This window comes from Paroedura picta, chromosome 1, assembly GCF_049243985.1.
Source record: "Paroedura picta isolate Pp20150507F chromosome 1, Ppicta_v3.0, whole genome shotgun sequence".
NCBI lineage: Eukaryota > Metazoa > Chordata > Lepidosauria > Squamata > Gekkonidae > Paroedura > Paroedura picta.
Window position 1 is genome coordinate 127459298 of NC_135369.1, and position 22851 is coordinate 127482148.

Sequence of the window (22851 nt, forward strand, 5' to 3'; positions counted from 1 at the left end):
CCCGGCCGCTCCTGCACCCGGGAGAAGGCAGAAAGCCCCCCACCCCACCCTGGAGCATGGCTGGGCCTTCTTCCAGCTGCTGGAGCGGCCTCGCTGCATCAGAGACGCGGCAAGGCCGCTCCAGCGGCCGGGAGAAGCAGGAGAAGGAGCATGCCGGTCAGAGGACTCACCGCATTGGCTGGCAGTTCGCGCAGCTCTCCATTGGCTGCTTGGCCCAGGATGGACACTCAGAGAGCTTCGCGGCTCCTGATTGGGCTCTCCGAGTTTTTATCCCAGACAGGGCCCACCCTAACTCCTCCCAGACAACCCTTACTCCATTATTTACTCCGCGGTGTACCGTGGCGCGCCGTGGAGTGGTTTAAAGATAATATTCAAAGACAGTTTACCATAATTTTCAGTTCAGCTCTTTTGTCCACTAGTGCCACCCCAATATGACCAGCAGTATGACCCTTGAAAGATAATAGTGTAAAAATTAATCTGAAACAATCATTGCATAGCAGGAGGGGGCATAGAGGAGGCTGATAAAGAGTACTCAGACATGGTCTATGGCACAAACAAGGCCACAGTTTTATTATAACCCTAAGCAGGAGCATGGCACAGCATGGGGAGCTGCCCTCTATCGGTCAGTGGACCACCAGGAAACACTGCTCCCTGTGGCTGACCAGCCTCCCAATGGGTCCTGTGGATCCCCTAGAATTGTAGGTCATCTCTAGACAATAGAGATCTATTATCCTGGAGAAAATGGATGCTTTGTAGGGTGAACTCTGTGGCATTGTACCCTACTGAGGTGCCTGTCCTGCCCAGGCTCCATCCCCAAATCCCCAGGAATTTCTGAACCTGGATCTGGCAACCCTATCCCCTATTCCATACGGTTCTGAATGTCCTCTGACTCCCTGCTCCAATTGCTGATCATCTCTTCCACTGAGCCCCTCCACCTGAAATCCCACACCTGCTGTTTTTTCTAAGTTCAAAGTATTGTAGGACATATAGACATTTGGCACTCCAGGATGACTTCCTTGTGCAAAAATAGGGATATAACAGTCTTCTCCACTCTGCTTTCTGTAATTTCCCCCCCTCTTTTCAAAATCCAACATCTGAAGTTTCATGTTGCCCCAGTATTTACATGGTCATTTGGACCATTGGCATAGATTGTGGGCATTTTTGGTGCTGTATCCTACTTAGATATCATTTTGGCTGCATATGTATCTCTCTGTTCCTACTCAATAAACTATCCCTGATTATTGAACTCTATCCCAGTCTCCAATTTCATTTAAATCCTGTACTGAAGTATCATCCTTTCATTTTAAAATTCCCCTTCCAAGTATATACCTTGCATCCTTTTTTTCCCCTTCCATCACAGCAGGTATTCAAACTCAGGTTTGCAGCTCTTCAAACATTTTTTTTTTACAATGCATGGTCCACTGTTGTACCTGGAATAGCATAGTTTGACTAGAATACTAATTAGTGTCATCTCTTCTAAGCACCAAAATCTCCTTCCTTTTTTTTTAAGGTTTTCATTTTTGCTTTCTTTTTATTCCCCAAACATAATCATTACATAGACTGTTTATGCACTGGGAACTTCACTGCCCCAGCTCCTGTGCAGGAGCACAAATCGGGGGCGGATGAGCCACACCGGACCAAATGCTCCCCTGCGTGGTTGCAGGAAGAGGTGGGGTAACCTGCCATGACTAAAACTCCAGCCTGCAGTCTGGCACGAAACCTCCAGTGCGTAAACGGTCATATACAAGCAATTTTATTTAATTGTTTTATGGACTTCTAATGCCACTCCTAGCAGTTGGTTTTTGACTCCTTAGTTCTGATCTTCTTCTTATCCTAATTACCATTCCATTGTTACCCCTGTTTCTGCCTTCCATCTCTCTGTTGATTCCCTTTCCTCATACACCACTTAATTTATATTGCAAGTGCCATCTTCAGTGATGCCACTCTGTAAGGCACTGTGAATTCTAAACAGTGATATTAAAAATAACTATAATGTTTTTTTCCACAGAACTTAGGGACTTTTATTCTGCGAGAAATTTCAAAATAGTTTACTCAACATTATAATGCCCAGGGATTGTGGAAGTAGTTCTGGCAATAAAATAATTTAAAACTTGCTTAACTTAAACCAATTAATCATCTTGTAGATGTGGCAATTATTTCTTATTTAGATTAGAAAAAAATTAAATCAGCCTTACCTACTTTGACATGTCAATTTTTATTAATGGGCCTGGATGACAGATCAATTTGATGAAAAACTACTGTCCACCACGCATGAGCATTCAAGTGCCCCCAAGCTTTAAAAATACATGAAAAAGTGGTGAAGACTTACTGCCACGCACAGTGGGGGTGCATGTGCAGGAGCCCAGCCCCTTTTCCCCTGCGGCAGCTGAGTGGAGCAGCTTACCACCCACCCACTGTTTTATATACTGGATTTGTTGTGATGTTTCAGATAAATTATGTTGGCCAGGGGTGGCAGGCTTTCTTGTATGTATTTGTCACAGCTGGGGGTGGGGCAGTTTTGGCATGGGATGGAGCCTGTTTTGGAGGGAGTTTGGTCATGGGCATTGAGCTACCCATGGTCAGGGACCTCCATAAGAGGTGGCTGGCTGTGAGCATGGCTGACTTGGTGAGGGAAGGCAAATGGTGGCCTGAGGTGGGTACAGAAGAGATCTGCACCCCAGGTAGGTACACCTCCCTTGGATGGGACCAAGTGGCAAGGGGACCTGTGTTCCCAGGGGTGGAACCAGGTGGCTTCCAGGGCACCGCTGTGGTCAGGGATCTTGTGGTTGGCATGTTATTGTTATTGTTATTGTTATTGTTGTTGTTGTTGTTGTTGTCGTTGTCGTTGTCGTTGTCGTTGTCGTTGTCGTTGTCGTTGTCTATTTATTTGTATAACCGATGCACTCAGAAACCGGCTCGTGGTGGTTCACAATATTCAATACAAATACAGTACATTAAAACCCATTAAGATTCCTCATTAAAACCCCATTAAAACAATGACTCAGTCATAATGATGGCAATTAAGAAGAAAAAAACTATTCCCATACAGGCCTACAGGATGAGCAGAAGGGAGTAGATGGATAATTAGGCACAGGGTAGAACATTCTGGGGAACCAGGCCAGTCTGGTACTGGCCTCCCCCTCTGAGGAGAGGGTCCCAATCTTAGCCCCCGGGCTACCACCCGGCCTCAGACAAACGCCTGGCGGAAGAGCTCCGTTTAGCATGCCCTGCGGAACTCAGAGAGCTCCAACAGGGCCCGCAGCTCTTCAGGGAGATCATTCCACCAGGTAGGGGCCCTTGTCGAGGCCAGGCATGCCTCCCGGGGTCCTGGGATCATCAGTAGATTCTTACTCGCAGAGCGAAGTGCCCTGTGGGGGGCATAAGGAGATAGGCAGTCCTTCAAGTAAGCAGGACCCAAGCCGCATATAGCCTTGAAGGTTATTACCAAAACCTTGAACCTGATCCAGAAACTAACTGGCAACCAGTGTAGCTGCTTCAGCAGAGGCTGAACATGAGACCTCCAAGATGATTTAGTGAGGACCCATGCAGCTGCGTTCTGTACCAGCTGTAACTTCCGGGTTAGGGACAAGGGTAGGCCCGCGTAGAGCGAGTTACAGAAGTCTAATGCAGGCTTCCTCTCCCATCAGGCCAACACTGATATGCCAATAAAGCTGTGGCCATGTTTAAGCCAACCAAAATGTGTTGCCATACTAAGCGTGTGCCATACTTAGCCCAGCATCCCCTCCTGCAAGTCAAAACACCTTATTTTCCAAGTATATTTCAGCTTCCCAAAGAGATAGGTATTTTCTTGGGATAACTGGGGGGAAATCCCAAGAAAATCCCAGATATATCGGGGAATTCATGCTAGACCTGAAAACAATGGATAAGCATGAGCAGATCACCCTGGCCTCTTAGCTGTTTGCCAGACTTCTACTGCTTAAAAGGACTGTAGAGGGCAGCCCGTGCATCAGCTGTGCCGGGAGAACAGACTTGGCTACTTCTGTGGGAGAAGCCAGCCCCAAAAGCTGCTGTGCCACCAGAAACAATGTGTTAGCTGCAGCACATCAGATACTGGGGCCTGCTTCTTCTGTGGCATGGTTTCAACTGCACTGAAGGAGAAATCTCCATATAGCGGGGAGAAATGGCATGCAGATTATGGGACCAATTTCTTCTGCAGCATGGTTCAAATTATTTATTTATTTATATCCCGCCACTCCCATACTTTGGCTCATGCCGGGTCACAAGGTCCTCATTAAAAATCACATTAAAACCCCCATTAAAAGGATGTATCAATACAATATAAAAATACAAAGCAAACAGGTGATAAGTAACACAAGCTCCATGCCCAAGACAAGTGTCCACTATCGGGGAGGAAAGAGGGCCTAGCTGGCAACACCCAGGTGCTAACACCAGCCCTGGGAGACTATGCTGAAAGAGACACAAAGCCAGCACCAGGATTGGGCTGGCCTTTTTTAAAACTGTAATTTTTCCCCCTTACGTCTTTTGAACCTAAAAGAAAAAATCATGATTTCCAAAAAAATTCCACATCTGGATACCAAATTGTATTGGAAATACCAAATTTGGGGGAGGTTCGATAGGCCCAGACTAAAAAATACCTAAAAACTGTACCACCACCCCTTTGTTTGTGTAACTTTTTGTTTTCTCAATCTACTGAAATAGCAGCAGTAAACATGTATTCTCTGGAATTCAAAAAAATCCAACCAAGTTTGGGAACATAAAACAGCACTCCTCTTAGAGTGCTTTTCCCGTTTAATTTAGCAAATGCTGAGCTGTTATATTCCAAAGCCTTGTGCTTATAAAGAGAGGGAAACATATTGTGGAGTACTGAGCCACTTTGCAGTCACTTTGAAGTTCAAAGAAGACTAAACATTGTATTTTACAATGCTCTTAGGCTGTTTGCTTTTTTAAAAGTGATAAAAATTACTGAGCGGTCTGCAGTCTTCCACACATCCCCTAAAATGCCTCCAAATGTATTTACTGAAGCATTACAGAAGAAAATATCCACTAGTATTTATAAATGGATAGTTCTCTAGTGCGACTAGCATAATCTGAAAGCAGCAAAGTGTGGGCAAAAAAGAAGCAAAATACTCTTTCAAAAGTGAAGCACACCGTACAGATGAAAAGCAGATCAGGCACATCTTACACCTGGATGCCAAGCAGACAAACTTGAAGGCACATTCTATAGAAACAACAGGACATGCTTTCAGTGAAATGCCACATGCTCAATAATGGCATGTTTTAGAACTAACTATTCCCTACATACAATTTCTGATTTCATTCATGGTTAAACATAATGTGTAGCAGAAACATAGATTAAATTTGTCAGTCTAATACTGCCTAGTCAGGTTTTCATTTAAAGGTGCTCTCTTTGACAGCCTATATAGTAAATTTAATTTGAAGAATTTCACTTGGTCCTGCAGCTATCAGATATTATGAGGAGGCGAAACCATCTGACGTCTAAAGGGTGCAACACATTGTTAAAGGGACACAAGGCTACTAATATAAAAAATGTTAATTCTTCCTCTTTCATCCATAACATCAAAAAAGTAAAAATGCCACTTCATATAGAAGGGTGTCCAAGAATTGGTGCCGCCTTTATTGTTGTTTCCACATTCCTGGCTGTAAATTACAAAACTGAATTAGAAATTCAGCCCAGGTCTAACAGTGACACCCAGCTTTCCAGTTTGTAACATTTACTCCCAAGATGTTACAAGTTGGGAACCCATGAACAACCATGAGAGGGGCAATAATTTGAAAACTCCATCCACACAAAAAGACAAAGGAAAAAAAAACACCTTTATTTCCCAAGATTTTCAGATCTCTCGGGGCTTTAAACAGGCATTCTTTTCTTCCCCCATGCCACTTTAAAGCCTCAGCTGTTTTCAATAGTTCATCACTTCTGAAGAAAATTGTCATTCTAAAAAGTGGTTTCTCTGTTTTGTTTCTCCATTTACTGGATCAGAGGAATACTGATTTCAGTAAAGCTTTTGATAAGGTTCCACATGATGTTCTTGGTAAAATGCGGTATGGATCCTCATACTGTTAGGTGGATAGATAACTGGTTGACAGATTGTACCCAAGGATGCTTGTTAGTGGCTCATCATCCTCTTGGACAGGAGTGACGAGTGGAGTGCCTCAGGGATCTGTCCTGGGGCCTGTGTTGTTCAACATATTCATAAATGATTTGGATGAAGGAATAGAGGGGATGCTTATTAAATTTGCAGATGATACTAAAGTGGGATGGGTAGCAAACACAGCAGAAGAAAGAATCAGGATACAGGATGATCTTGACAGGCTGGAAAATTGAACTAAAATGAATACCTTGACAAGTCAGCTCAGCATGGAGTCAGCTCGGGTGGTTCTCCAATGTTTATTTTACTCCTTCTTTTTGGTCTTTTGAACATTTTGAAGCTTAGAGCTTTTGTATTCATGACAAGTTCTGCAGCTATTACCAACTCTGTGGAGGAAGAACAGTTGCTGGAAGAAAGAGCTCTGATGAGCCAGGTAGCATCTAATCAGCAATCAGCTGAAACACCTGCAAGGACATTGACAAGCTGCAGCTGGGGCGGACTAGTGACTCAGAGTATTTGGAATGTTTACCCTCTACTATCCAGCACTGCAAGAATAGATTTAAGGATGTCTTGCATGAGAGAGGGAGATCTGCAAAACTAGCCTGGAGGCAGCTATATTTATCTGAAACTGCATAGCCATAGAACCAATGCCTAGGCAGTATGCAGTATGGGGGGGGGGAGCTGATGTGGAAGGAACTAAGCATTGATCTTGGAAGCTGACAACCTTCTTGTCTGTTCCTGTCAGAATTTGTGTGTGCTGGATTCTCCAAACTTTTGACTCTGTACCAAACTTTGTGACTATTTCCCTGGCTTCTAGAAGGGGACCAAACTTCACTAGTTCTACCACTTTCTTCCTCCCTAGAAGTACCAGTAAACCATTAATGAAAGAGAAGTATGAAGAACTTTCTCATACACAAGTCTGAGGAAATATTTTCTTTTCTCTTTTTAACTATGCAGGATCCTCCTTTTTCCTTAGAAAAATTATTCTAATATGGCCTGAATTGGGAGTCTAACTTCACTGCCCAAATTCTCACTGTCAAATGTCTGCCTTAGTTCTCTTGATATTGTGTAGATTAGCTTTCAGCCTATGTGGAGACTCTCTTTCTCTGACTCAGTTTTCTGACTCAGAACTTGGAGTCCTTGTCTTGCTGCACCCACAGACTTATTACTATCCGTCACAATCATTTAAAGCAGGAGCTGCAACAAAGGCCTGGCAGTAATGATGATGGGCTTAAAGCTAGGAGTGGGAAAGGTTTCCCTGAGAATAACATGGTAACAGCTGCAAATCAGCAGCCTCTACCACCAGGCTCACGGCATTGCCAACTCTCAAGCCTCAGTGCTGGCCAACCCTGCATGGTTCCTGTATTTTGCTGCTAGTTCCATGAACCCCTCCACCCTCACAACTGCTGCCAGTAAGATCAGCATAGTACCCCAAGTTGGGGGGGGGGGGTGAGGAATCTTTCTCTCAGCATGGGCATGATCTGCAAATTTAGGTATGCACAGATCCATCCACACTGATAGAAACTGTACAGAGATAATGGTGTGGCCTGTACCTAGATAAGTTTAAAAAACAGACATACAAAATCTAGATATGAAAAATTGTCACATTTGTTTCTTTTTCTTTTCATTTATTGATGTGTCTTCAATGAAATATTTTCTCTTTTATAGTTTTATTTTATTAACATATCAATCCACTCTCACAGAGAATAGTATTTACTAATACAGTCACATCAATATACATGGACACGCTATTATTCACAACTTGTGTAGTGAATGCTATGTACTGTATATTTATATACTGGAATGTCCGTGAAAAGCAACTACTTGCAATGAGAAACTGTGACATAATGTTGTGTTATGTTTTAAGTTATTATATTAACTTTTAAACAAGATTGCATTTTGTCTGCTGTAAAGAATACACATAACTAAGTAAAGATCTTTCATATGCTGAATCTATACTGAATTTTGAAACTTCAAGGGACAACTTATATGGCTTTTTTGTTTGGATTTTCTAGCTCACCTGCAGAGTATAAAGATCAGCTCCCCAGGCAGAAAAGGCTACTTTGGACAGGGTTGTGGTAGAGAAGAAACATTTAAGGCTTCCCACACAGGTTGTTGTTGAATTGAAAGACTTGAGGCCTACCGCACAGGGTTGTTGTGCAAATGAAACAGGTTAGACACAGCCAAGCCATATGTTTTTCTTCTTTGCAACTCTCTGCAGATTTGAGGTCACTGCACAGCATTATTCTGCAGAACAAACTGGCTCTTTTGTCTCCTGTTTCATCTGCACAACAACCCTGTGCGGTAGGCCTCAAGTCTTTCAATTCAACAAGGCTGGATTCTGAGGCATTGTATGATTTTGAAGTCCCACCTCCAAACCTCCAGGAATATTTCCAACCCAGGGGTAGCCAACCTCCAGTTGGGGCTTAGAGAGCTCCTGGAATTGCAGAACTGGGAGGAATTGGTTGCCATGTAATCTTCCCTAAGAAAAGTCTTCAGTCTGATTTTCCCTTCACATACCTGAGGACATGGCTCTGGAAAACTCATCTGTAACCACTATGCCATAATTCCCAAAGGTCAATCCTCTCCCACACTCAATGAACAGTCCACACCACAGGTTCTTGACACCCATATCTCCACACCATGGCCTCATTTGCCACCATGCCACCACAACCTCCCACACAACTCACACATTCAATCCCATGCCCTTATAGACTGGACAACTCCTCCCCTTTCTCTTCCCACTGCCAAGCTCTAGCGCCCATTGTATTCTTGGATACAATGGGCTTTGCCCCTAGTTATATATACTTTCAAACATGTGACATAGTAAGAACGCAATATAAATATCAGTGTTCCCCAATTTAGAACATGCACTCTACCAAAATAAGATTGCTAAGCACTGTAAATTTCATGGTCTGAATGGTTGAACTCTACTTTGGACAACACTGCAACTTGAAGCCTATTTATGTCAAGGCTAGAAGGGTGTAACTCTTCCTACAATAACACTGCAAAGTTGGAACTCCGTGTCTTTGTATATTGTACTAAGATATTAATTTATTTCTGCATTTAATCTTTACAAGTGCAGATCTAGGAGGGAAATGAATAGAACCATGCAATATCTAACAACATATAAATCATAACATACTATATCACCAAAAGGACATAAGTTTGGATTCACTGAAACATTTCTACATGGAATAATTTCTGCCTACAGAGCCAAAATCTCACCTCCCTTTCTCTCCATCCCCCCCCCCCATTCTTTTATCCACATAAATACTCTGGTAGATCCAAGCCATTGTGAGAACATTTTTCTGCTGTAGCTATCCTTTTGGCAAGCATTATTTTCAAAGAGACTGTTACTGGGAAAAGATGTGAAATATGTTTAGTGGCCATGAAAACTCCCTTTTGGATAACTTTTCTTTGACTTTTTTTGCCCTGAAAGGGATTTTGTAGACATAAGAGAAAAGAAATGAAAGACAGCATTTCACTGTCCTGGCATCAACGTAACATTTATTCTCTTTGAGGTGAAGACACTTGCTCTGACTGCCTCTGAGGTAAAAAGATGTAAGACCCCAACATATGCCTCGATTGGGAAATTCAAATATCTTCTGTCTTTCATTGCATGTTAGTTTGATTTATATGGTAGGGAGTATAAAATATCTAGGAAACCATTTATGAATGCCAAATCTCACTCAAAATCATTACCAAACCTACAATTTATTCTTCTAGGCTTACGATATAATAATTACATCTATAAATGTCTTATGTCTGCTTGTTCCCATAATACCATGATGCTATGCCAGTAGACTATAATTCCATGAAGATTCAACATTTCCAAACAAATTATGTTATTTGTTTACTTCATTTATACCTTGCCTTTCTCCCCAGACGGCAACCCCAAGAGGCTTAAAACTTTCTCCTTGATTTTCTCTTCCTCTGAATCCTGCATAGTAGGCTAGGTCAGTAGTCCCCAACCCGTGGGCCGTGGCCTGGTGCCAGGCCGCGAAGGCCATGGCGCCGGGCCGCGGCTCCCTCTCCCCGCCCCCCCCGCAGTAAAAAACTTCCCAGGCCGCAAGCTGGGAAGCTACTTACTGCGGGAGGGGGGGAGAGGGAATCAGGGATGCGCATGCACACATGCGCCATGCGCCGCTGAAATCGCACATGTGCAGCCCTTTCGCGCATTCGCACATGCACGGAAGTGCCATGCATGCGCAATTTCGGCTGCACATGGTGCATGTGCGCATGTGTGGCCCGGCCGCGCATGCGCGACATGCGCAGGCAGGCAGTTGCCCTGCCAGTCCCCAGCCTCAAAAAGGTTGGGGACCACTGGGCTAGGTGGAGTGGGCATTGATTGGCTATGTGAAAGAATGGGACTCAAACTTGGTCTCCCAGTCCTACACTCTAAGCACTGCATCATATTGCCTCTGCATGTTCTACAATTTTATTCATGTATCTACTTCAGTTTTACTAAAATTACTTGAAGAACCAAGAAACCCAGAACTACTATTTGATGAAATGCATTTGTTTAAACTATTTAAAAATTTATAAACTGGCAGGATTACTGCTTGTGGAATCCACCCTTACGCTGATGCTGCAACATTCTGCAAATCATGTTTTGTTTTTGTGTGTGACTATTTCTCCTTTATTGCCAAATGAGAATTCTCCGTTCCCTGATTTAGAACTCTATATCCAATCCATCATATTACAAAGTTCCAACAGGAGCTTCTTTTATAATTCCGTGCAGGGTGCCACTCTGCACATTGAGGGTGATACTGAATTATCTCAGACAGATAAGTCATAGTTGACAGGATGATGAGGAAATGGTACTCTGACAAAAAGGGGACATTACCCAGAATTTTAATATTGGGTAACTGTAATTTCAAAGCTGAGGACAGCTGTATATATTTTTTCTCACTCTTAAGTTAAACTGGAAAAAATGAAATGGATGTAGACGATTTGCAAGGACAATCTTTGAAATAATGTTTGAAAGGCTAAAAAGAAATCACAATTCAAACATTAAATGGCCTGACACCTTTAAACAGAGACATTGGATTTGGATAGTATTTGCTGTAGACATTTGAACTAGCTAGGAACATACATTTGCACAGAACGCAGAATATGAAGGATATTCCCACCAGAAATACTCAGTTATTGGGTTTTTTTTGTCTATATAATAGTTGCAGAATATCTGTGGGTTTTCTCGTTGTTTTTGTTGTTGAGAGGCAGCACCCAAAATGGTGTAAAGATAAAGATAAAGGTATCCCCTGTGCAAACACCGGGTCATGTCTGATCCTTGGGGTGATGCCCTCTAGCGTTATCCTGGCAGAATCAATACGGGGTGGTTTGCCAGTGCCTTCCCCAGTCATTACTGTTTACCCCCCAGCAAGCTGGGTACTCATTTTACCGACCTCGGAAGGATGGAAGGCTGAGTCAACCTTGAGCCGGCTGCTGGGATTGAACTCCCAGGCTCATGGGCAGAGGTTCAGACTGCATGTCTGCTGCCTTACCACCCTGCGCCACAAAAGGCTCTAGGTTTTTATGTTATGACTAATGACCATTGGCACTTTTATGATGATTGCCCTTTTGAATTCTATCCCAATACAAAATGCCAATGGTCATTAGTCATAACATAAAAACCTTATGGCAAAACCCAATTTAAATGGCACCATGTCCTGAAAGGCCAATGTGTGAGGCCCCAATTAATCCTATAAAACACTCCTCAGGACTTGGAAGTCATTGTGGTGTAAGCCCACACCATCACATTAACAATTCCTACTCTTGAAAATGAGGAGTCTCTCAACCTATGTGCAGGTTCCATGACCATAGGAATCAAATTTTCCAAAGGTCAAAATGATCCTTTATGCACGGCAGTAGCCATGCCAGGTTGCTGCTGCTGGGCATTGCACCAAGGCAGGATGTCCAAGTGATTCCCGTGTACTCATGGGGGAGGAAAATCCCCTGGAGTATGCGGACTGCCCAGGTATAGTACGCATACGCGCACAACGCCGGGGCTGGAAAGCCCAACATGCTGCCTGGAGGCAGCAACGGAGAGGAGGTGAGTGGGGGGGAGTGGAGAGGAGTGGGGGAATGGCCCCCCCACTGCAGAATGGCAGGGAGTGGCATGCCACTCTTCCACCAAGGTGGGGGTGGGGGGACTCCCCGGTTGGCTCCACAGAGCCATGCAGTGTCCCTCCAGGGACACAGGGACACATTCTCATAAATGTGTAGCTGCTGTCTCACATTTTTTCCCCATCTCCCCCTGGGAATGTTTAGCTGAAGATGTGTGATATGACATTAAGCTCAATATTTCATCTCCTGTTTCCTCCCCCAGCCATGGATAGCACCAACCAATGAATTGCAACAGAAACTGCTGTTAGTGCAAAATGCTTTGGTCGTCTCCTGACCAGACAATGTCATAGACAGTACACTGTTTACTATCAGTGGTTGTCTTGTTGGAAACAAGCATATGACCTACACAATGTGGGGCTATTTTGAGCCATATGCATCTCCTCATTACTTTACAGCTTAAGCTGCCCTGCAGCTGGCTGAGACCACCCCACAACCTGCGCAACTACTGTGTGGTGGGGCATCAACCCTGAAGCAGTCTGGGATTGCTCTGCAACCCATGCAACTGCTGTAGGGTTGTGTGCCACCCCTGATGCCAGTTGAGACCATCCCATGACCTGCACAACCACTTCAGGACAGGGGGCCACCCCTGATGCTCCCTGGGACCACCCCACAACCCACATAATTTCTGAGGGGCAGGGCACCACCCTGGAAGCCAGCTGGGGTCATCTCACAACCTGTGCAGCAGCTACTGGGTAAGGTGTCACCCCAATGCTGCTGGGGCCACCCTGCAACCTGTGCAGTCATTGGGGAACTGCTGGCATAGTCAGAGGAGGCCAGGACATTCCTGACATGACTGGTAAAGAGGGAGGGAGAGCAGGGAGGGAGGAAGGAGTGCCTGTGTGTCTCTGAGTGGAAGGGGGTAGTGATGATGGTAGATGTTGAGGAAGCTAGAAGGAATGAGATAGAAAGAAGGGAGGTAGAGATGGGGGAGGAGTCTTTGTTTGTTTGCATGTGTATGTGGGATGGAGGGAGGGAGGGACCAAACAGCCCCAGAGCAGGTATATGTTCCACATACCTGTGAGAGTCAGGCTATCACAACTTTTGTTCTTATTTGGGACAATAGAATTGAATAGTGGATTTTAATGTAACATACATTTGTAATATAACATAAGTTTCCTCCAGGCCTGGCTGGATTCTGGAGATTTTTTGCGTGTGTGGGGGGTATCATTTGGGCATGAAATAAGGGTCACTATTTGTAGGCAGGTAGTTGTGAGTTCCTGTATTGTGCAGGGGATTGGACTAGATGACCCTGGATGTCCCTTCCAACTCTATGATTCTCTGATTCTATAAAGATTAATAGAATGTAATGTAATTCAGGATACTGGAATTTAATGTTCTGGTCTGAGGACAAGGGAAGCCTCCATGTTTGAGAGCGATTAATGGTACCTAGTAAAAAGATCTCAGTTAATTATCTTTGGGTGTTACATAATTGGGAGTGCATCTGTCAATCCAACTTTGACATATTTATTTCTTTTACTATGTTTCCCCTCCAGAACTGAACCCAAACAAATGATAACCTTATAAACTTAACGTTATTCCTGTAAGGCCAATTAATCTGTTAAACATCTTTATTACGCTGTGTACTAATTTATAACCCACTCTCTGCCTATATGCATACATGTGTAATTCCCATTTCATTGTGTCTGAGAAAGTGTGCTGTGCACATGAAAGTTTGTATCTTAAATAACATTTTGTTCGTCTTAAAGGTGTCATTGAACTCAAACATTGTTGTACTGCTTCAGACCAACACAGCTATCCACCTGAATCTGTCTTGTCATTGTTACTCTTAAAATAATAGTTTAAATCAGTAAAATTACTTGGTAACTGGAATTACTAATGCTTCTCAAAATATCCACAATACTCAAGAGATTATTTCTGATACTGATTATATGGGTGTCTTGTAGCCAGTCATATTTTCTCATACATGCCAAAACAATCCCATTGTCGTGGTTCGGTCCTTGGTGGCTTGGGAACGGGACCGAACCCCGCCATCAGAGGCGCCCGCGATCACGGAGGTAGGGCATGGTGATCATAGGCAAGCCGGCAGCTGGGCGCCCCACCCGATCGTTGAGGTGGCAATGGCCGCTAAAGAACCTCAATGTCCCCCTCCACCTTTTGACAAGGGCCCGGAGATGGCCCTTTGTTCCAGGAAAATGGGCCATCAGGAACCCCGGAAAACCTCGCATATGTGCATGAGTCATGATTGTATCAGCATGTTCCCTCCGCAAGTACTGGGTGGGGCAATACAGCCTAAGGAGGTGGGTTTTGTATAAAAGGGAGCTTCCACCTGGAGTTCGGTGGAAGCTCTTACTCCATACCAGCGGACTCCACGTTGCTGAAATAAAGCTTGTTCCTGTTGTATCGTTCACCAGGCCTGGCGTGACGTTTTCTTCAAAGGGGCACCCTGTTTTTTCAGTTAGCAAGCGGGTTCCCGACATCGTAAGAGCTTCCCACCGAACTCCAGGGTCGGCATCGCATCCGAGCGCTTATCGGGACGGATCCAGAGATGGCGTTTTCAAGCAACGGGGCGGTCTCGACCCCCACGAACCCCGGGAACATGAGTTTAATGTCCCCGGGAGATTTCCTCCGAAAATCGGGGGGCCAGGAGCAGCTGTCCGGGACCCCGAGACCCTCGGCAGCGGCGGCCAAGGGAAGGCGCCGGGCCATGGGTTTCCCAAGCACGGCGGGGAGCGCGCCGAGGTCTGGGGGGTTGGCCCCAACCTGGGACACCCAGCTGAGGCAGGCGCTTCGCCCGGTAGGACCTGAGGAATCCCTAGAGGACCTGCGGCGGGCCATGGCGGACTTGGCCAGGCGCTTGCAGGCAGCTGAAGCCCGTGAGCAAGCTCGGGCCGGGCCCGGGGGGACTGGTAATACAACGGCGGAGGGGATCGCGTCGAGTGAGGACGTCTCCAGCGACGAGGACGAGCCCGGTACTGGTGAGCGGGCCCCGGACCCCGACCCGGAGCAGTTTTCAGTCCCGAGTAGGCGAGACGGCCAGCGGAGAGGCGAGATAGCAGAGGATCTCGGGGGAGCGGGTGAGCCGACGGGGCGGCGAGAGCCGGACCAACGCAGGAGCGACGTGCAAGGCAGGGAGCGGCACGGCGTCGTTGGGCAAGTTGGTAGCCGGTGGAGCGGAGCAGGACGAGACGGCGGACGCCGAGAATCCCGGATCCGGAGGGGGTCGGACTACTCTCCAAAACGTTCCCCCCCAGAGCTTAAGGCGCGTTTCGACGGGACGCCGGACGACCTCCCGCAGTTCCTCCTCCACGCGCTGACGCATGCCCGGAGGTATGGAGACCGGTATGAGGACTCCGAGGACTTGGTCTGGGGGGTGGCCTCGTGTCTCCAGGGCAAGGCGGGTCAGTGGTACCTAGGGTTGGCCGAGCGCGGCGACCCGGCAACTCGGGACCTGCAGGACTTCGTGGTCGCGCTCCGCCGACGATTCCAGGACCCCCAGGCTGAGGACAAGGCAAAGAGTCGGATCAAGGGACTTCGACAGGGTACTAGGGGGGTTATGGACTATATAGACATTTTCCGGAGGGAAGCAGGCAAGGTGTTCTCCTGGAACGAGGAGACCCAAATCGAGTACTTCCGGGAGGGCCTTAACCCGAAGCTCAGGGAATGGGCCGTGATCAAGGGGACGGAAGAAGATCTGTCTACACTGGAGGGGTGGTGTTTTGTGGTCGCCAAGTTGGAAGCCAGCCTGGGTTGGGCCGCCGCACCCCCCCGGGAGGCCAAAGGCGGGTCAGCCGAGGCGCCGAGACCGGGCCCCGACAACTCTCGCCCCAAACGACCCCCGAACCCCGAGCGGGAAAGGAGACGCCGGGAAGGTCTGTGCCTGAAATGCGGGGGGTCAGGACATTTCGCAGCAGCGTGCCAACGGCAAGGGGGGGAGGACCGCGGGCTCTCCCAGGGGGGAGGTGCGACACGCCCCCAGCAGGCACGCCGGGCGGAGGACCTCCGCAACGAACCGGGAAGCGCCCAGGCGACGGGAAACGGCCAGGACCTGCTGTAGACGGCGCCGGGCAGCAGGTCCCGCGGTGCGAGGGAAAACCCCTGCAGCATGAGGCGCGACCTCCGAACGTGGTAATTTTAGAGCTCCGGAACCCGGAGAACGGACTAAGTTGGGTGGGGGAGGCTCTTTTGGACTCTGGATGCGACCACAGCATGGTCCACCCCCAGATAGCCCGGGCTTTGGGGCTACCGAAGCGCATTCGGAAGGTTCCCCTGGTTTTCGTCCAGATGGACGGCAGCCCGATTCAGGGGGGACCTTTCGGGGAGGAGGTGGGTCCTATCGCCATCCACATAGGGGACCACCAAGAGCTGCGGTGGCTGATCCAGGTCCCCGTAGCGGGATATCGGGCGGTGTTGGGCCTGGATTGGCTGAAGGAACACAACCCCGTGGTGGACTGGCGGGCGGGGACCCTGAAGTTCGACTTGACGGTGGGTGCACGGCATCGGGTCCCCCACGAGAATTCCAGCCACAAGAGGACGGCGGCGCGTCCCAGGGGAGCGGCGGCGGCGCAGCAGGAGAAACCAGAGCCCGAGGTCCCGCCAGAGTACCGAGACCTCGCAGCCGTTTTCAGCGAGCGGGAAGCGGACGAGCTACCCCCACACCGCCGCACGGACTGCGCTATCAACATCCCAGAGGGGGCGGTACTACCCAAAGGGCGCATCTACAAGATGAGTGAGGGTGAGCTCAAGGACCTCCGGGAGTTTTTGGACAAAAATCTGGCCCGAGGTTTCATCCGGCCCGCTTCCAGTCCCATGGGAGCTCCAGTCTTGTTCGTCCGGAAAAAGGATGGGTCCCGACGGCTGTGCCAGGACTACCGGGGCCTCAACGCCATCGCAGCGGGGAACGCTTACCCCCTCCCGCTGATCCCGGATTTGCTGGCCCGGCTGGGCAAAGGGACTCTGTTCACTAAGCTGGACCTAAGGGAGGCGTACTACCGGGTACGCATCCGGGAGGGGGATGAGTGGAAAACAGCGTTTAACTGTCAATTGGGACAATTCGAATTTAAAGTGATGCCGTTCGGCTTAAGCGGGGCACCTGGGGTTTTCATGAGTCTAATTAATGAGGTGTTGCAGGACCTTCTGTTTCAGGGGGTGGTGGTTTATTTGGATGACGTCCTGATCTACAGCCAAGATCCCCAAGAGCACGTGACCCTGGTGAGGGAGGTGTTAAAGCGCCTGCTGGCAAACCACCTATACGTGAAGCTGGCTAAGTGCGAATTCCACCGTCCCTCCCTGGACTATTTGGGCTACCGCATCTCAGCCCAGGGCATAGCTATGGACCCTGAGAAGGTGCAGGCGGTGCTGGCCTGGGAAAGGCCCCGCACCCGGAAACAGCTACAAAGCTTCCTGGGGTTTGCTAACTTTTTTAGAGGCTTCATCCCCAGATACTCCTCCGTAGTGGCTCCCCTCACGGACTTGCTAGGTACCAAGGGGAGAGGTCCTCGCGCCACGCGGCCCAGCGCAGCGCTCGGCTGGAATGAGAAATCGGAGGCAGCGTTCCTGGCCCTCAAGCAAGCTTTCGCGTCTGAGCCCACGCTACTGCACGTCGACCCAACCCAGCCGATGGTGGTACAAGTCGACGCCAGCGACGCAGCAGCCGGGGCGGTTCTCCTGCAGCGAGACAAGGCGGGACAGCTGAGGCCGGCGGCCTACCTCTCACGAAAATTCGCCGAAACGGAGCGGAACTGGTCTACCTGGGAGAAGGAGGCGTTTGCGATTAAGTTCGCCCTCACCGAATGGCGGCATTGGCTGGAGGAAACAGAGGAGCCGTTCGAGGTCTGGACAGATCACAAGAATCTGGAGGCGCTCCGGCAACCGCGATCCCTGAACGCCAAGCAGATGAGGTGGGCGGAGTTCTTTTCGCGGTACAATTTCAAGCTTGGTCACATCCCCGGCAAAGAGAATTTCCTCGCGGACGCCCTCTCCCGTCTGCCGCATTATGGGGAGGGGTACGCTCCCTGCACCAGGTCCGTGTTTGGTGAGGAGCAGCTGGGACGGGGGGTCGTCACTAGGCGTCGGGCCAGGGAGGAATGGGAGCCCGACCCGGCGACCGCCCCGCTCCGAGACCGCCTAGTGGCAGCCTATGGGACAGACGAGGAGCTGGCTGAGCTCCGGGACTCTTTGATTTTGGACTCCGGTCTCTGGCGGAGGGGGGAGGCTGTCTACGTCCCGGAAGGGCTACGACGGGAAGCCCTCAGCCTCTGCCACGATGCTAAGACCGCCGGGCACTTCGGTTTCGTAAAATCCTGGAAGTTGGCCCGGCGGCGGTTTTGGTGGCCCAGTCTGCGGCGGGACACAAAAGCTTACGTCAGTGGTTGTCCTGTCTGCCTGACCTGCAAGCCGGGGGTTGGCAAGCCGAAAGGTCTGCTGCACCCGCTCGAGGTCCCGACCCGGCCGTGGTCAGTGATCTCCATGGACTTTATAACAGACTTGCCTCCCAGCAAGGGGAAAATGGTGATCTGGGTGGTGGTAGATCTATTTTCCAAACAGGCCCATTTCATTCCTTGCGCCAGTGTCCCCAGTGCTTCACAGTTGGCTCGGATGTTCCTGGATCACGTGTTCCGACTGCACGGGCTGCCGGACAAGGTGATTTCCGATCGGGGCTCACAATTCGTGTCCCGGTTTTGGCAAGCTTTCCTGCGCCTGTTAGACATCGAGCAAGGGCTGAGCTCCGCTTACCACCCCCAGACGGACGGGCAGACCGAGCGGGTTAATCAAGTACTGGAGCAGTACTTGCGGTGTTTCGGTTCCTATCATCAAGACACCTGGGTGCCCCTGCTCCCCCTGGCCGAGTTCGCGTACAACAACGCAGACCACAGCAGCACGGAGATGTCGCCTTTTGCCGTCGTCTACGGGACAGACCTGAGACACTTCCCGGAGCTTGGAGAGGTCCCCGCCCGGGAATCGGCCGACCTTCGCGAGTGGGGGAAGCGTGCCGGGAGCTGCTGGAAGTCGCTGCAGGAGCAGCTCCACAAAGTCAAGGCAGCGCAGAAAGAGGACGCCGACCGGAAGAGACGACCAGCTGAGGAGATCCGACCGGGGGATCGAGTTTACCTTTCCACCCGGAACCTACGGTTGAATTTGCCCAGCAAGAAGCTAGGCCCTCGGTTTTTGGGGCCTTTCGAGGTCTTGGCCCCGATCAACGAAGTTTCGGTCAAGCTCAAGCTCCCCAAGAACCTCCGGCACATCCATCCCGTCTTTCACGTGAGCCTTCTAAAAAAAACTCCGGACGGTGACGTTTGGCACCCCGTGTTTTCCCCGCCAGCGCCCGAGGTCCTGCCGGGGGGGAGCACCACGAGGTGGCGGATATCCTGGACTCTAGACTCCACAGGGGGAAGTTGCAGTACCTCGTGGAATGGAAGGACTTCGCTTTGGGGGACCGGGAATGGGTCTGGGCAGCGGACGTCCTTGCGCCCCGACTCACTGAACGTTTCCACAAGCGGTATCCTGGCCGTCCCGGGGGGTTGGAGAATGGACCTTTGGGGGGGCAGAATGTCGTGGTTCGGTCCTTGGTGGCTTGGGAACGGGACCGAACCCCGCCATCAGAGGCGCCCGCGATCACGGAGGTAGGGCATGGTGATCATAGGCAAGCCGGCAGCTGGGCGCCCCACCCGATCGTTGAGGTGGCAATGGCCGCTAAAGAACCTCAATGTCCCCCTCCACCTTTTGACAAGGGCCCGGAGATGGCCCTTTGTTCCAGGAAAATGGGCCATCAGGAACCCCGGAAAACCTCGCATATGTGCATGAGTCATGATTGTATCAGCATGTTCCCTCCGCAAGTACTGGGTGGGGCAATACAGCCTAAGGAGGTGGGTTTTGTATAAAAGGGAGCTTCCACCTGGAGTTCGGTGGAAGCTCTTACTCCATACCAGCGGACTCCACGTTGCTGAAATAAAGCTTGTTCCTGTTGTATCGTTCACCAGGCCTGGCGTGACGTTTTCTTCAAAGGGGCACCCTGTTTTTTCAGTTAGCAAGCGGGTTCCCGACACCCATTTCTTTGTCCTCGTATCATTTGCCTTGAAATGGGATTGCAAAATGTATAAATGGTTTAGCTGAACTTTCCTGAACTTATAAAATCAAAGGCTTAGATCAGCCTGACCTGCTAAAACAGACTGCACTGTTCTAAAGAGCTTCTGGTCATGTATCACCAGGCCACATGTGTGATCATACTCAGATATGAAGTCAAAAGCAATAAGAACCCCGAATAAGAAGTGTCAAAAAGTTAATAGCTACTATATTTTGCTCACTAAACTTGGTAACTTTCCTTCCAATCTCAATACGGGAAAAATACTTCTGATCTCATGTCATGGTAGGCAAATTCCGGCTGTCTGATACCAGGAGGATTGCAATGGTATTCATTTCTGGAAAACTGGGTAGGAGAGGATAAAGATATTTGATAAGATTCCATTAAAATAAGCTGACAGTCAGGTTAAAAGTGAACAAGGAAAATCAGGCTGGTATAATACATAAAAAAGAGACAATCAGTTTGGCAGTTCCCAGGTTAAATATTTCCTTTTATTAGACTGGTAATAACAGAACTGCTATTTAACATGAGTTAACATGAGATAATAATAAATATTAGTGACTTTCTGAATGAATATTGGATAGGAAATGTGATTTCAAGAAAATCTTCAACCCAATAAATATTATGATTGAATACCATTTTGTTACAGTGGCCAGATCATGAAGAAGTACACCCATGCCCAATAGGGGAAGGGCTGTCTTTTCCTACATTCCACTCTTCATTCCCCTCACTGACATCCAACCCTTTCTCCAAGGGGCTCAGGAAAGTGTTGCATTGCTAATGCTCACCCATTCTTTCCCTCAAACAATCCTGTATGGTAGGTGAGGCTAAAAATGACCAATCCCATGCAATCCATGATATCTGATGAAGGAAGCTTTGACTCACAAAAGCTTATATTCTGTGGGTGGGGGTGGGGAATTGTTGGGTTTCAAGATGCTACTGGACTCAGATTTTGTTCAATATGATCATGAGCTTTATCACCTAAGCCAGGCGTAGTCAAACTGCGGCCCTCCTAATGTCCATGGACTACAATTCCCATGAGCCCCTGTCAGCAAATGCTGGCAGGGGCTTATGGGAATTGTAGTCCATGGACATCTGGAGGGTCGCAGTTTGACTACCCCTGAAGCCATTCAAACCATGGTCTCTCTCATCCCTTGTCAACACTCCGATCATTATCTCACACTGCAGTCTCCTATTTCCCATTGTATCATAGCATTATTATTATTATTATTATTATTATTATTATTATTATTATTATTATTATTATTATTATTATTATTATTATTATTATTCTGTCATTTTCCCATGGTGGGCTTGAAACAGTTTACAACATAGTTAAGATACATAAAACAGTTTAATATATTTGAAAATTAAAGTTAAAACATTTAAAACTAACAACTTAGTACATAAATGCCCCCACCCCAGCTATCATTTTTCTTGCCTTCTTGTTGATTTGGGCAGGTTATGTCTTGTCAGTGGCATGGAGGAAAAAAGGAAGGAACCTGAGAGGGGTGGGGAGAGGCTCGTTTTATTAGATCACTCTGGCCCCTGCCATAGGCCTGGTGGAAGAGTGCCGTCTTACAGGCCTGTGGAAATGTGATAGCTCCCTTAGGGCCCTGGTCTCAGCCGGCAGCTCATTCCACCAGGCTGGAGCCAGGGCTGAAAACACATGGAGGCCAGGCAAATGTCCAGGGGCAAGGAACTACTAATACATTTGCACCAGATAAATGAAGCATTCTCCAGGGGATGTATTGGGAGAGGCGGTCCCTCAGATACACATCTGCTGCTATATAAAAGGAGGGATCTACCAGATATGCATGTCATAGATTTCTTCAACTTTGTTATTTAGGATCTGTTTTAGGCTAAAGTGATATAAAATATTCTTCCCCCCCCCCAACATAAAGGGGCCACTGCTGGTCTGTTCCCTGTGGGGGGGGGACAACATGCACCTTTACATGAGTCACAGATGGCATACCCTCCAATTAGGCAGTAGCATTCAGTGATGTTCCTTTGAGTTGCACACATGAGTACAGGTATGAGGGACTACACTTTTAGAAGCTCAGAAGGGCTGGGTAAACAGGTAATGGTCTGTGAAGAGTTAATTCCTCACAGAACCAGAGAGACTTAAAAGAGGTCCCATCTGAGGCTGGCAGTCCTATCCAGTCAGGCAGTCAGTCAAGTCAGGCAGGCAGTCAGGCAGAGATCATTACAAATATGGTTACATATACCAATCACTGCACATATCAGTCACTGGATCTGCTCTATACACTGCTGCTGTTGCTGCTGATGCATAGGGATCCAATCTGGCAAGTCAACAGGTGTCATGGCTGCTTGGCTAGAAGTTCCACAAATCATTGTTGTGCCCATTCTCCACACCAAGTCACCCTGGAATGGGACTCGGTCAACAGCTTGGTACACGACTGAAAGCATCCCTTCCGTCTCCTTAGAACTAGAACTCCTTGGTACACTTAACAGGGAATATGGTCCATCGCATATAGGTTGCCCCCAAGTTATACTGGTAACCCTGGCAGTAGGATTCTGTGTTGCTGAATTGGTTCCCAGGGTGAATGCAAGAGAGAAGGGGAGGCAGGA